The sequence below is a fragment of the Physella acuta genome, unplaced genomic scaffold (assembly GCF_028476545.2).
Source record: "Physella acuta isolate Inbredline_101_S28 unplaced genomic scaffold, ASM2847654v3 ptg000235l, whole genome shotgun sequence".
In the NCBI taxonomy this organism is placed as follows: domain Eukaryota; kingdom Metazoa; phylum Mollusca; class Gastropoda; family Physidae; genus Physella; species Physella acuta.
The window spans coordinates 809,558-823,251 of NW_026731754.1; positions in this window are offsets into that span (position 1 = coordinate 809,558).

A 13,694-nucleotide genomic window follows, 5' to 3' on the forward strand; every position below is an offset into this window, starting at 1 on the left:
AATTTTATTTCGTTCCGCCTCCCCTAACACATGCCCGGAAGAAACTGAGTGTGTGTTAGTAACTGTAGAATAATAATCACTGCTTTAGTATATCTGGGTTTGTTGTTTTTTTTAATTTTTTTTTACATAACCACTAGTCTATCAAAGTGCACAAAAATTACTTTGTTGTATTTGGTCGCAATTTGGGTCATGATTTTTTTTCCTATTGTAGTCGATCAAATATGTCTTGATTTAGTGGGAGTGAGCTGTCATCTAAGATATGTTAATGTTATTGTAAATATTAATTGTTGTATTGTTAATTGTGATGTGTCAAGTCTATAAAATCATATCAAATTTATTCTTTTTTTAAACTAGCAAATAAAATGATCAAAAACTTGTTTAGAACATAAAACATATTGCAAATTGTTAAGTAGAATAATTGTTGTTTTAATCAATGGGCTTTCATTTACGCTGTCATAATTTTTTTACGTCATCATCTGTTTATAGCGTCATGAAATGTCACTGTTCACTGTAGACGTGTCATAAAATAACACGCAATACTTACAGTCTATACATTTCAAAAAGCTACCCTCCTCTACCGGAAATCTAAAAATCCCATCCTGTATTTTAAATTCTCACGCATTTCTACCATCCGTCTCTTCTGCTATGCAATAGTACAGCGATTATGTAATATGTTGTTACCTTATACATTAGTTAAGCACATTAATTAAAATCATGTTGTGTATAAACTTTACAGATAAAAGTACAAACTGTCAGTAATTGCATTTGATATGTTGAGTTACGAAGTGTTATTATCAAATAGTTTATTTTGTCGGAACTTATAGATTTTTAAAACATTTATTCCACTGTTGTCATCCTTAAATATATATATATATATATATATATATATATATATATATATATATATATATATATATATATATATATATATATATATAATGCAGAAACGTAGCGAGATGGTGGGGGGTGGGGGTGCGGACCGCACCGGGTGACACAATTTAGGGGGATGACACCAATGCAAAAAATAGCAAAATATAAAGAGAAAAACTAGAGGGGGGGGGGTGCAAATCGAAAGTTTGAGGGGGAGGTGCAAATCGAAAGTTTGAGGGGGGGGGGTACAAATATATCTATATATATATATATAACCTATGTATGTATATTGTATTTATGTATTCTACAATTCTATATAAATATATAAATACACTTCTTGTATATGAATATATATGTATGTTTTATATATATATATATATATATATATATATATATATATATATATATATATATATATATAACCTATGTATGTTTATTGTATTTATGTATTCTACAATTATTCGAAGAACCATTATATTATCACATGCATTTTTTGCTTATTAGGTTAAAACTTACTCTTTTCAAAAGTAACAAAACATTAAACCTAACCTATTATTTAGCGCTTTACTTTAATCACAACCTATGTCATTACAGATAATATGATATTTTTTTAATCAAATCATTTTAACCTTATTTTATTTTCATATTTTGTGAACTCACCCTATTTTTCATTCTGAAAAATAAATTTACTTTATAAAACAGTAATGTTTAAATAAGTGTTTTGTTTTTTGTAATAATTGTATCAAGAATTTTCTGTTGATCACTAGATAAGTCAAATGTTTGGATAGAACAACCATTCGATGTCATACAGCTGTCGCGATCAACACTTGCTAAAGTAATGCACTTTTTTTAACTACAAATGTAACTACCACGTTTATTATTGTGGCCATTGTTTGATAAAATGAAGTAGGAAACGCATTTGGTCGTGTTTTAAATAAACTTAATTTTAAAATTACTTTGTGTGATTTCGTGATATCTGTGTCTGTCTGTGTCTATATCTATGTGCCTGCATACATCTACGTCTATGTCTGTACCATTACCAGTACCCTGTACCTATATTTAAATAGATATACTTAAATATATATATATATATATATATATATATATATATATATATATATATATATATATATATATATATATATATATATAAATAATAAATATTTATATATATATAATATATATATATATATATATATATATATATATATATATATATATATATATATATATATATATATATATATAAATAAATAATAAATATTTATATATATATATATATAATATATATATATATATATATATATATATATATATATATATATACAAAATACATATATATATATATATATATATATATATATATATATATATATATATATATATATATATATATATATATATATATATATATATATATATATATATATATATATAGGTAAGTATCCGATGTGTCACGGATCTATGAAGAAGTCAGATGTGACCACGTTATACCAGACTGTAAAAAGTTATAACGGCTATACTGTGTTTAGTCCTAGCAGGAAGGTTTAATGTAACAACTTCCTTGTACACCAACACACACTGACACCACAACGGACCTTAAGGTAAAGTTTATTGTTTAAAGATTATTTGTGCTTGACGACACAACATTTAAGCTAAAGTTGATTGTCTTAAAACAAGCTATGTTGTAGATTATTTGTGCTTGACAAAATAACATATAGTGTTCACCTCGGCGATAAGCCGGCACATTCAGAGCTAAGTGAAGAAGGGATTTTCTTAGAGACTATGTTTAGGGCGGTTCACTTTTAGCGTTTATGCTTGATGAAATTTTTATGTAGGATAAAAACTACAACAGCTTCTACTTGAAACGTTTCTATACTTGTATTTAAGAGCTATTACCAGTGGCGAAAGGTAAAAAGTGTTATAAACCCTCACATAGTCACTCACCCATATATATATATAAATATAAATATAAATATAAATATAAATATAAATATAAATATATATATATATATATATATATATATATATATATATATATATATATATATATATATATATATATATATATATATATATATAGAGAGAGAGAGAGAGAGAGAGAGAGAGAGAGAGAGAGAGAGAGAGAGAGAGAGACATTTTTTTACCCATCCACCCATCCACCCCCCCCCCCCCCCCCCCCCCCCCCAAACAGCAGTGCCCTGGCTAAGGCTACTGGCTATTATTAGTTTAACTAATAGTCAATTAAGCTGGTTTTATTACTGGGAGTTGCGAGTTGTTATCGATGTAATGTTTGTGAAATCGAATCTAATTCTTGTATCTAGTATTATTGCTCATACTTTTATCTACCTACACGACATTGTCCAGATAGATATAGACTATTGGCCCTTACAATCCTTACATACATTATGATATTTCGGAAATCGCATGAAAATATATTTTTTTTAAGCCAAGAAATTTTCTTGATTTTTAGATTTTTGGTTTATATACACCTAATTTCTATTACAAATCCAACGATATTGCTGCGTATGTGAATCCTATTGCGTGTTTGTGTTACCAAGCGAGTTCATTGTGTTACATTATGTAATATCAATGGCATGATTTGATGGTAAGGCGCACGACGTACAACCCGAAAGTCTGGAGTTTGGGTCTCGGGTTAAATCCATGGTACTTCCTTGAGTCCACCCAGCTCAAATGGGTACTTAACTCACGTTTGGGAAAGTAAACGTGGCTGGGCATTGCCCTGACCCGCATTCTCTCTATACATACCGTGGTCTCTGAACCAGGTTAACTCCACTTCATATGCCCCAAGGAGCGTTAGTTTATGTCGCATACAACTCTGGCTTATATTTCCTACATGTAAACTCTACTTCAGCTACCCTATTGGACCTCTAGGTGTAAAAGTGGTAATTATTTTTATTGTTTCCCACAGATCTCATGAAATGAGTAAAGATTTCTACAAACTTCTGGTAGTTGGGAGGTCTGGTAATGGAGTCACATCTACCGTCAAATCTCTGCTTGCAAGTGGAAATTGTGCTGATGGTGACTTTACAACTAGACAGGCAGTAGGTGGAGCCAGTCAGTTTGGTTTTAACAAGCGGAATTCAGCTTGATTTAACCGGCACAAGTCAGCTTGGTATAGCCGGCACAAATCAGCTTGGTTTAGCCGGCACAAGTCAGCTTGATGTAACCGGCACAAGTCGGCTTGACTTAACCGGCACAAATCAGCTTGGTTTAGCCGGCACAAGTCAGCTTGAGTTAACCGGCACAAGACAGCTTGACTTAAACCGGCACAAGTCAGCTTGATTTAACCGGTACAAGTCAGCTTGGTTTAGCCGGCACAAATCAGCTTGGTTTAGCCGGCAACAAGTCAGCTTGAGTTTAACCGGCACAAGTCAGCTTGACTTAACCGGCACAAGTCAGCTTGACTTAGCCGGCACAAGACAGCTTGACTTAGCCGGCACAAGTCACATTAACTTCGCCGGCACAAGTCAGCTTGACTTTAGCCGGCTCAAGACAGCTTGATTTAATTTTAAACCGGCACAAGTCAGCTTGACTTAACCGGCACAAGTCAGCTTGACTTAGCCGGCTCAAGACAGCTTGACTTAGCCGGCTCAAGTCACATTAACTTAGCCGGCCCAAATCAGAATGTCCCATCTTATACAAGACATGTGTTTGATCAACACGACCAACTCAATCGGACCTCTGCCAAAAACTTTCGTGTTCACCAAAACGATTCTCTCACTGTTGTAGACGGCTATGGTTTGGCTGATGCTGATAATGTCCACTACATACCAGAGGAGGCCACAAATAAACAAATCACAGACATGTTCTTGAAAATAACAGGGATCTCCGCGATCGTTTTTGTACTTAGATACGGAGTTCGCTTCACGAAACAAGACATTCAATCTGTGAAAAAAATAAACAAAATTTTCGGGGATAGTATTTTTAAAGAAAGAGGGATCATTGTTATGACTTATGGGGATAATTTCGATTTGGACAATGAGAACAAGGTTTCTTACGCAATGCAAGGAATTCATTTTTCAAGTTTCTTAAATGAATGCCGGAATAGAATTGTCATGTTTGATAACAAAAGATCTGATTCAATCAGGCAACAAAGTCAGAAGGATGAACTTATGTTGATGGTTAGGGGAATTCTGTATAACACCAACACACTTTATACTTTGAGGGATTTCAATTGGCACATCTTGAAATCCAGCAGACCTGCACGATTCGTGAACCCGTTGTTTAAACGCCGGTATACAGCTGCGTATATTAGAGCTGTTTGGTGCCCAGATTATTTCATGTACTTTTCTTCCGTGACTTTTGTTCTGTTAGCGTTAGTAATGTCTGCAGCTTCTGTGATAGCGATGCTTAAGCATATGATATGAACTCCAATTAGCATTGGAAAACTGTACAATCTAGTAGGAAAACTGTAGAATCAAGTAGGAAAACTGTAGAATCAAGTAGGAAAACTGTAGAATCAAGTAGGAAAACTGTAGAATCAAGTAGGAAAACTGTAGAATCAAGTAGGAAAACTGTAGAATCAAGTAGGAAAACTGTAGAATCAAGTAGAAAAACTGTAGAATCAAGTAGAAAAACTGTAGAATCAAGTAGAAAAACTGTAGAATCAAGTAGAAAAACTGTAGAATCAAGTAGGAAAACTGTAGAATCAAGTAGAAAAACTGTAGAATCAAGTAGAAAAACTGTAGAATCAAGTAGGAAAACTGTAGAATCAAGTAGAAAAACTGTAGAATCAAGTAGGAAAACTGTAACGGAAACATTTAGGGCTCATGAAAACACCTGCTTGTTGTTCCAGTGCTGGCGCTACCTGTAACTATAAGACGAACTAGGCGGTTGCATATGGCGCCATCTCTAGTGGGGCGCAAAATGTTTAACCGCTATTATAAAAAAGTACCTAATAATTAATAACTTTTATAAAGGAAAGGAGTAGCGATCTATTTCGGCACCCAGGACGAACTATCAATTTTGCACTCCCTCCCCAAAATTAGGTCTATATAGGCCTATATTTATTGATTACTATTTCAGATAGATAAATGAAATTTCACATATAAGTAAAAGATATAATTCTCTGCCTTCTGTCAAATTTTAAGTAACTTCCGTTGACCGGAAGTAGTAATGTAGGCTATTTCCGATTTCTCAAAAAAACGCTTGTGAATTTATAAAATACTAATAATATTCCGCAATATTATACACACTTTATTTGGCGTTCACTTGGTGTGCAATTCTTTTTTCTACAAAGTTCTATTCTATTTTAAAAAGTTTAAGTATTTAAAAATGGATTTAAAATATTGTTCATATTCCGAGTTGCCATCCACCGTAGTGTTATATAAGAATATTCGAAAAAGTTTAGGGGAGATAACTCCCGGTTTATTTTAATTTGGTGTCATACAAGTGATGTAGAAAACGATTAAATAAGTTCGTAATTTAAATTTCGAACATTTCAGACGGTTATCTAATTTTAATAGGGCTTGTAAGTCTCGTTTTCTCTGACTTTGAATTAGAAATCTGTCCTGGTGTATACACATTTTTATTGACGGAGTGTGCAAAGAATTGTACTTGTTTGGTAAATTTTGATCAATAGTTTAGATTTGGGAGTAACGGCGGAAGGCTGTTGCTGATACGGTTTCTTAGGTATAAAGTATCGAAGTGTTAAAGTGTCATAATTTTTATTCGGCTGTTTTGTAGTTGAAGGTCTAGTGGAATATGTTAGGTAATAGAGAAATGAGAATGCAGGTGATGAAGTATGGTAGTTGTGGAGTTAGGGAGTATTGATTCTTGTGGTATTAAGGTATCGAATTATATTGACTGTTAAAGTGTAGTAGTAGTAGGTCCATTGAAATCGTTGTTGATTTGGAGTATCGTTTGTAAAGCTTGGTAAAGTTAAACGAGTTGGTGTCATAGTTCAGAAGCATCACGTCTAGTTATGTTTAGGTATCGAAGTTTAATGTGTTGTGAATGTAGTAGAGTATATCATGTAGTCGAGTTTATCGTAAGTTAGATGATTTCAATTCAGTACGGAACACACCAGTAAGGTACTTAGGTAGGCATTCTCTAGTTGAAAAAAATCTTTAGTTTTTTTTAGGAATCTATATTTCCACTCTTTAAGTATTAGTATATAATATTAAATAGGATGGGATTTATAACTAACTGTAAACTTGGTTGTTTTTTTTCTAATAAATTTTTTTAAACATTTTAATCAATAATTCTAGCAATGTCTAAAACAGTTACCCGTGTTTGATATTTTAAAAGACGTCCCTTTATTTAGGGGATCCAAAATTTGTATTATAACATATAACCAAGACACATTTTAATGTATGTCATCAAAATTGAATAGAAGTATATTATAATCAAGCTACCGTTTTTTATAACTTTCAAAAAACCTGCAGTTAAGTATTCAATAAGTAAACTATTTTGATTTTACAAGGTTACATAGATAGTATAAAAGATTTGTTATAATTATTACGTAAAGAAATTTAGAGCTTTTAAATGTGTTTTTCAAGCATGTCTTAGTTATACTTTGTTAATTTAGCCATTCTTGTGAAAGTTATTTCCCTTGAATAAAATTTTGGTATTTGGGTTTTCAAATGGGAGATAATTCGTTGCTTAACTTTACATTCATTTCAAATTCTGCACCTTAGGTTGACCGCTTTCATATAAATATAACTTTAAGTTATTATTTGCTATTGTAACAATTATACAGAGCAGAAGTTCTAAACAAAATAGTTTGGTAGGTTTTTTTTTAGCATTATCAAGTTGAAAAACAAATACATCTGAAGCTGATGTAGATTGCAATACTTAATGTTGGTAGACTTACAGTCTTAGTCGTAAATTAAACATCTAATTAATTGTCTTTTCATATTTTTCAACCTCTCCTCAAGGATTCATACATAACAATTTTAGGCTGGAACCTTTTATTTTTCAAGAACAAAAAAATCGGTATACAATCACACAATATAGACATTTTACAATTATAACTAAAGACATTCAAGCTTAAAACAGATAAGTGTTTTTTACCAGACTTTTTCCCCCTGGGACGGTGGGGGGGGGGGGGGGGTGCACTTAAAATTTTATAAATGCGTGGGGGTCGGGGCTATTTCGTAAAGTACAAAGTAGACTCGTAAACTTAGCAACAATTTCAATAAAATGTGTATACGCTTGCAAACTGGAATTGAAGGAGTTAGTACAAAGTTTTGAGGACGAAGGAGGCAAGTAAAATTTGATTTATAACGTTTATGAAATTAATAATAAACAGTGACGGAACTAGAGAAAAAGGACCATTATATATATATATATATATATATATATATATATATATATATATATATATATATATATATATATATATATATATATTTATATATATATACGAAAATATATTCAAAATACGAAAATACCAGCGTAGAGTACTCATTTCGTGGTTGTTCGAGTTTTAAAAAAATAATACTTAGTTTTTTTCTTAATTAAAAAGTTACAACAACGCGTCATGTGTGTGAGTACTATTAGTCTGCTTTGAAAATCTCTGTTTTAATATATGTTTGCTATAATGCTACTAATAAGATAGACGGTCAAAAGAATATGAGGCATGACAGCTTTGTACGTGTAATAGTTTTTCGCGTAATGATTATTTTGATGTTTTTTGTATTTATATTATTAGTTTTAAATACATTTCCTTTTTATGCTGTGTCATTCTTTATTATGTGTTTTTTTTAATAATAATTCAAATAAGTAATTGCTTTTTAATTTGTTTAGTGCAAATCTTTTAAAAGGTGCTTAAGAGCAAACATATTTGACTATTTATAAAAGGGAAATAAGTCATGGAAGTGGTTTGAACGTTTGCCTATCTTTTACGCGATGGATTTATTTTCAAAAGAATTCTGCCGACAACAGCGTGTGTTTGATTGTAGGAGAAAGAGGACTCGGGATGGTGTCTATAGAATAAAGATAATGAAACCGCAGCTACAGTATTATTTATACAAAACAACCATCAAGTAAATAATGCAAGAAATTTTTTTTTTAACTGTAAAAAAATTGATTATGGTCGGCTGTGGGCCAATAAACGGCCCCCCCCCCCCCCCCCCCCCCCCCCCCGCATTGGTCTGGCGGTACTGTAGTTCCGCCCCTGATAATAAACAAATATGTCACTTTTAATTAATTATTTTCTTATTCATATGTTTTAGTAATTAATTGGTGTGAGAGGGGGCGTTGCCCCTGATAATAAATTAATATGTCACTTTTAATTAATTGTTTTCTTATTCATATGTTTTAGTAATTAATTGGTGTGAGAGGGGGCGTTGTAGTAACTTTTGCCAAGTGCGCTAAATAACCGGGCGCCGGCACTGCTTGTTTCTGCTCTTTGCAGTATCGATACCGTAATTTTAATTCTGGCTTGGACTTTGTTACAATCAAAAATTGTGCTTGACACTCATCCTAAGGTTGTACTGATGCAGGCATAAAGGAACGTCGTTTTCTTTAAACCATTAAATAATGTGTTGACAAATGTAAAGGTCTATAAACAGACTTGAATACATTAATGAAAATAAAAGTAAATCAATTTTTATTTGTGTTAATTTAGCTTATGATTTTACTGACTGCTATACGGGAAAATTTGTTATTTATTTTTTCTGAAAAAAAAAGTTTTAGTGCCGACTCTTAATTGGGCATTTTTATTTTTTGTTTTAATTAGTTCCATTATACATTACATTTTATAGATATTTTAAAATTATCTAAAGAAAGCAGCTAAATTGTTAAAAACATATAAACATAAAAAAAACAACATCCAGCTAAGGACTGTTCATGAAATTTTAGACAGTATTGTAATGTAATTATTCAAACGTCGCAGGGGGGACGGACTTGAAATTTGGGGGGGGGGGTGGAGGGCGGATTAAAATTTTCCGGGTGGGTGGGGGGGGGGGTTGCGGACACTGTTAAAAGTTTATTCGAGAAATGAACGCATCACTTCTGGGTTTGTCGTCGTCTGCTCTATCCCTGAACCACACCGTCAATGTGTACTTATAGAAGCGCCGTTCTTTAGTCCATTAGTCAGAGATTAGTGGTCAACTGATATACACTAGCCAGCACAGAACTGTGATAACCAGTGACGCAGTACTGTGTCACATTGTAGGTGTTTGCCATGTAAGTTAGTGTTGGCATAGTGCTATACTACATTCTCGTTTACGTGTATTTAATGACAGTAGTGTCCTACAGTGACATTTAGATATGTAAGTATTCAATAGTAATATCCTACCGTGTCATCTACATATGAAAGTATTCAATGCTAGTTTTATCCTAAGGTGTCATCTAGATAAGTAAATATTCAACTTAATGACAGTAGTGTCCTACAGTGACATATAGATATGTACATATTCAATGGTTGTAGTGGTTTACCGTGTTATCTACATATGAAAGTATTCAATGGTAGTATTATCGTAAGGTTTTGCCCAGATATATAAATATTCAAAAGTATTATTATGCTAAGGTTTCTCCTATATATGTTGGTATTCTATGCTAGTATTATCCTGAGGTTTTGCCGAAATATGTAAGTATTCAATCGTAGTATCATTCTAAGGCTCCGCCTTGATGTGTAGGCCTACGTATTTAGTGCTTGTGTTAATCTACGGCGTCATCTAGATAAGTAAGGATTAAATGGTAGCCTTAACCTAATGGATTAACACAGTCGAGTACCCTACTAGATCTGTCATTAAAATATTTATTGTTTTAAAAGTAATTCAAAACACAAAAAGAACTGTGTTGTTGCATTCGGTAATTCTTAGAATAATTGATTTATTAAAAACTGTATTAGACCTCATGCTCAATATGACAGATGTAGTAGAGTTTACGAGTTTCTGTAATCTCTATAGAAAAACATTAAGGTTGTACCATGTCCATAGTACTTTACTTTACAGAACTAAAGTAGTACCTATTTACGGAGCCGAACGTGAGATATTCAATAAAGTATGTTGAGGAGGTACATGCATGTATACATACATAATTATATATATATATATATATATATATATATATATATATATATATATATATATATATATATATCAGTTATTGTGTGAGGCAGAGTTTGTATTATGGATCCACAACTCTAACCTGACTCTGTTAGCAAGGGATCTTGAATGAATTATTTGAACTATTAAAATTAACTATCAAATTTTTCAGAATATCATTGTTTTTCTATAAGCTAAGTATGCTGTGTATTTTATAGATATTTTGTTTTCTGCAATACTTGATTCGTATGTTCGATAATTAGTGGGTTAAAATTTGATTACATTTAATAATTATAGTTAATTAATGATTTACCATTTGTCTTGCAGTTTCATCATTAGTCTAGCGTACCATTTTGCCAAACTCAGGCCATGTCGGGAAAACAAATTCGTCTGTTTGTTGTCGGGAGATCGGGAAATGGCGTGACGTCTACCGTCCACTCTTTGTTAAATCCGGACACCGTCTGTTGTACCAGCCAAGATCCTGGACGTCCGGTCCTACAACAGTTCCAGACGTACAGAGACCGATTCCAGACTCATAGAAACGATACGTTTATTGTCACAGACGGGTCTGGTGTGGGCGACGATGGAGAAGACATGCAGCAACCTGATTCTGTGGTTCTCCGGTCTATCGCAGCAGCTTTACGAGAGAGTTCCGGTTTTGTAGCTTTAGTGTTCGTTATAAAGTTCGGTGTTCGTTTTACCAGGCAAGAAAAACTCGCCGTGAAGAAAGTGAAGCAATATTTCGGAGCGAAAATTTTTGAACAGAGGGGGATACTTGTACTGACGCATGGAGATAACTTTAACTCGGAAAGTGTTCCGCCTTTTGAGGATTGGTGTCAGGAACAATCGGGTTATTTTCAGGATTTGTTGACGACGTGTAAAGACAGGGTTGTGTTGTTTGATAACAAAACAAAGGACGTGGGGCAAAAAATAAGACAGAGGGAACAACTGAAACAAGCTGTCAACAATCTTTCTTATGAGATCTCTAGGCCGTACGCATTGCAGGACTTTGAGAGTTTACATAAAGAACTGTGCGTCTCGATGCCTCCAGCGGTTCATTACGATGTTGGAATCAGCAACGTAACAGTTTATGTATTAGACGCTCTATTCATAGCTGCTGTCATTTTTGTGATCATTTTACTTGTGGTGTTAAGAAGGTATGGCGTCTTGTGAACAGGTTGTTTGGTTGAGAGTGTGTTACATCTCGTTACAATTACCCCGCTGGTTCAGCTTTAAGATACTTTGTTTGACAGATCCATGTCAGAGAGCTGAACTTAGGGGACGACTCTTGTACATCAAATTATCAAATGCCAAAACATTTCAGGCACCATAAAAAATGCAATTATGTTATTTTTGTAATGTACGGGTCAATTATAATTAATAATTATATATATATATATATATATATATATATATATATATATATATATATATATATATATATATATATAGTAATTAATGAGATCACCACCAAAAGCTAATCTTATCAACGCACAATTTAACTCAATAGAACCCAGCATATATAAAATAATTTAGAATATATAGAATTATACTATATTGACATGTAATAGCTAATGCACGCATGAAACTGGAGGAATGATTTTAATGATAAGCTTTGCTACATTAAGATGATCAACCAACCAGTTGGGTCAGTTTCGGTAAATCACAAAATTTGTTGTTCTTTTTTTTTTTTTGGAGTAAAGGGGAATGGTTTATCTATAGGAAATATGTTATTATTCTTGTTGTAAAAGAAAGTAAAATAAATATGATATTTTGTCATGTTTGACACTTGGTCTTCGTGTTTATGCAGCCAAAAATGTTTTTTTTTTGTACAGGAATGATCGATGTTTTTTTTTTACTGTACTGTTGTTCCTGCATAATTTTTAACATGTCTTGTCGTTATTTTTTTCTGATTCTATATTCTACATACAATATTTCTATTTTACCAGGTTTTGAAGATTTTATTTTTATGATTTATATAATTTATTTAATTTTTTATTTACTTCGATGATTGTCAAATGTAAAAAGAAACACATTAAAAATAACAACGCACTTTTTTTTCATTAGAAAATTCTGTGTTGTTAGTTTAAATTTAAACCTGAACAGCATAATATGCAAAAACAAAATGATTATGGAAGAAATAAAACAGAAATAGCCGCACAGAAAATGCAGATTAGAAAAAAATAGAGAGAGGAAAATATGATTTTTTTTCTAAGTAAAATGAAATACATGCAGGTACAAGGTATTCATTACGTTTTACGACTTCAATTAGCATACATGATGTAAACTATGACATTCTTTTTGTGTAAATGCAATCAACTATACGGCATCTATTTACAATTATGTGGAAAAAGTGACAATATAAAATAGGTAGAAAACAAAAACAAAAAAAAGTATAAATTATATAAATAAAACCATTGAAATAATCTACTTTTCCTCTATGTGGAACTAAGACTACCTACATAGATACTAGATGTTCGCTTCATCAAAGGAGATTGTTTCAGGTCTACGGGTTATCAATTCTTAAACACATATCTAATATTCAAGATTTTAAAAAAATGAATGATATTGTGATTAATACTAACATTAATTCAATCTCGATAAAATTCAGAACATTCTGTAGAAAACATACCACAACCTGCTGCAGATGTATACATCGCCTTGACCTTGGTCGAAATGCATATATCTATTTTTAGCTACTCCAGAAATATCTGGACCAAGGGGGCGTACTGACACATCAAAGATATCACACCTACCAGGTACGTTAATGTGATAATAAATATATCAATTTGCCTACACTAGGAG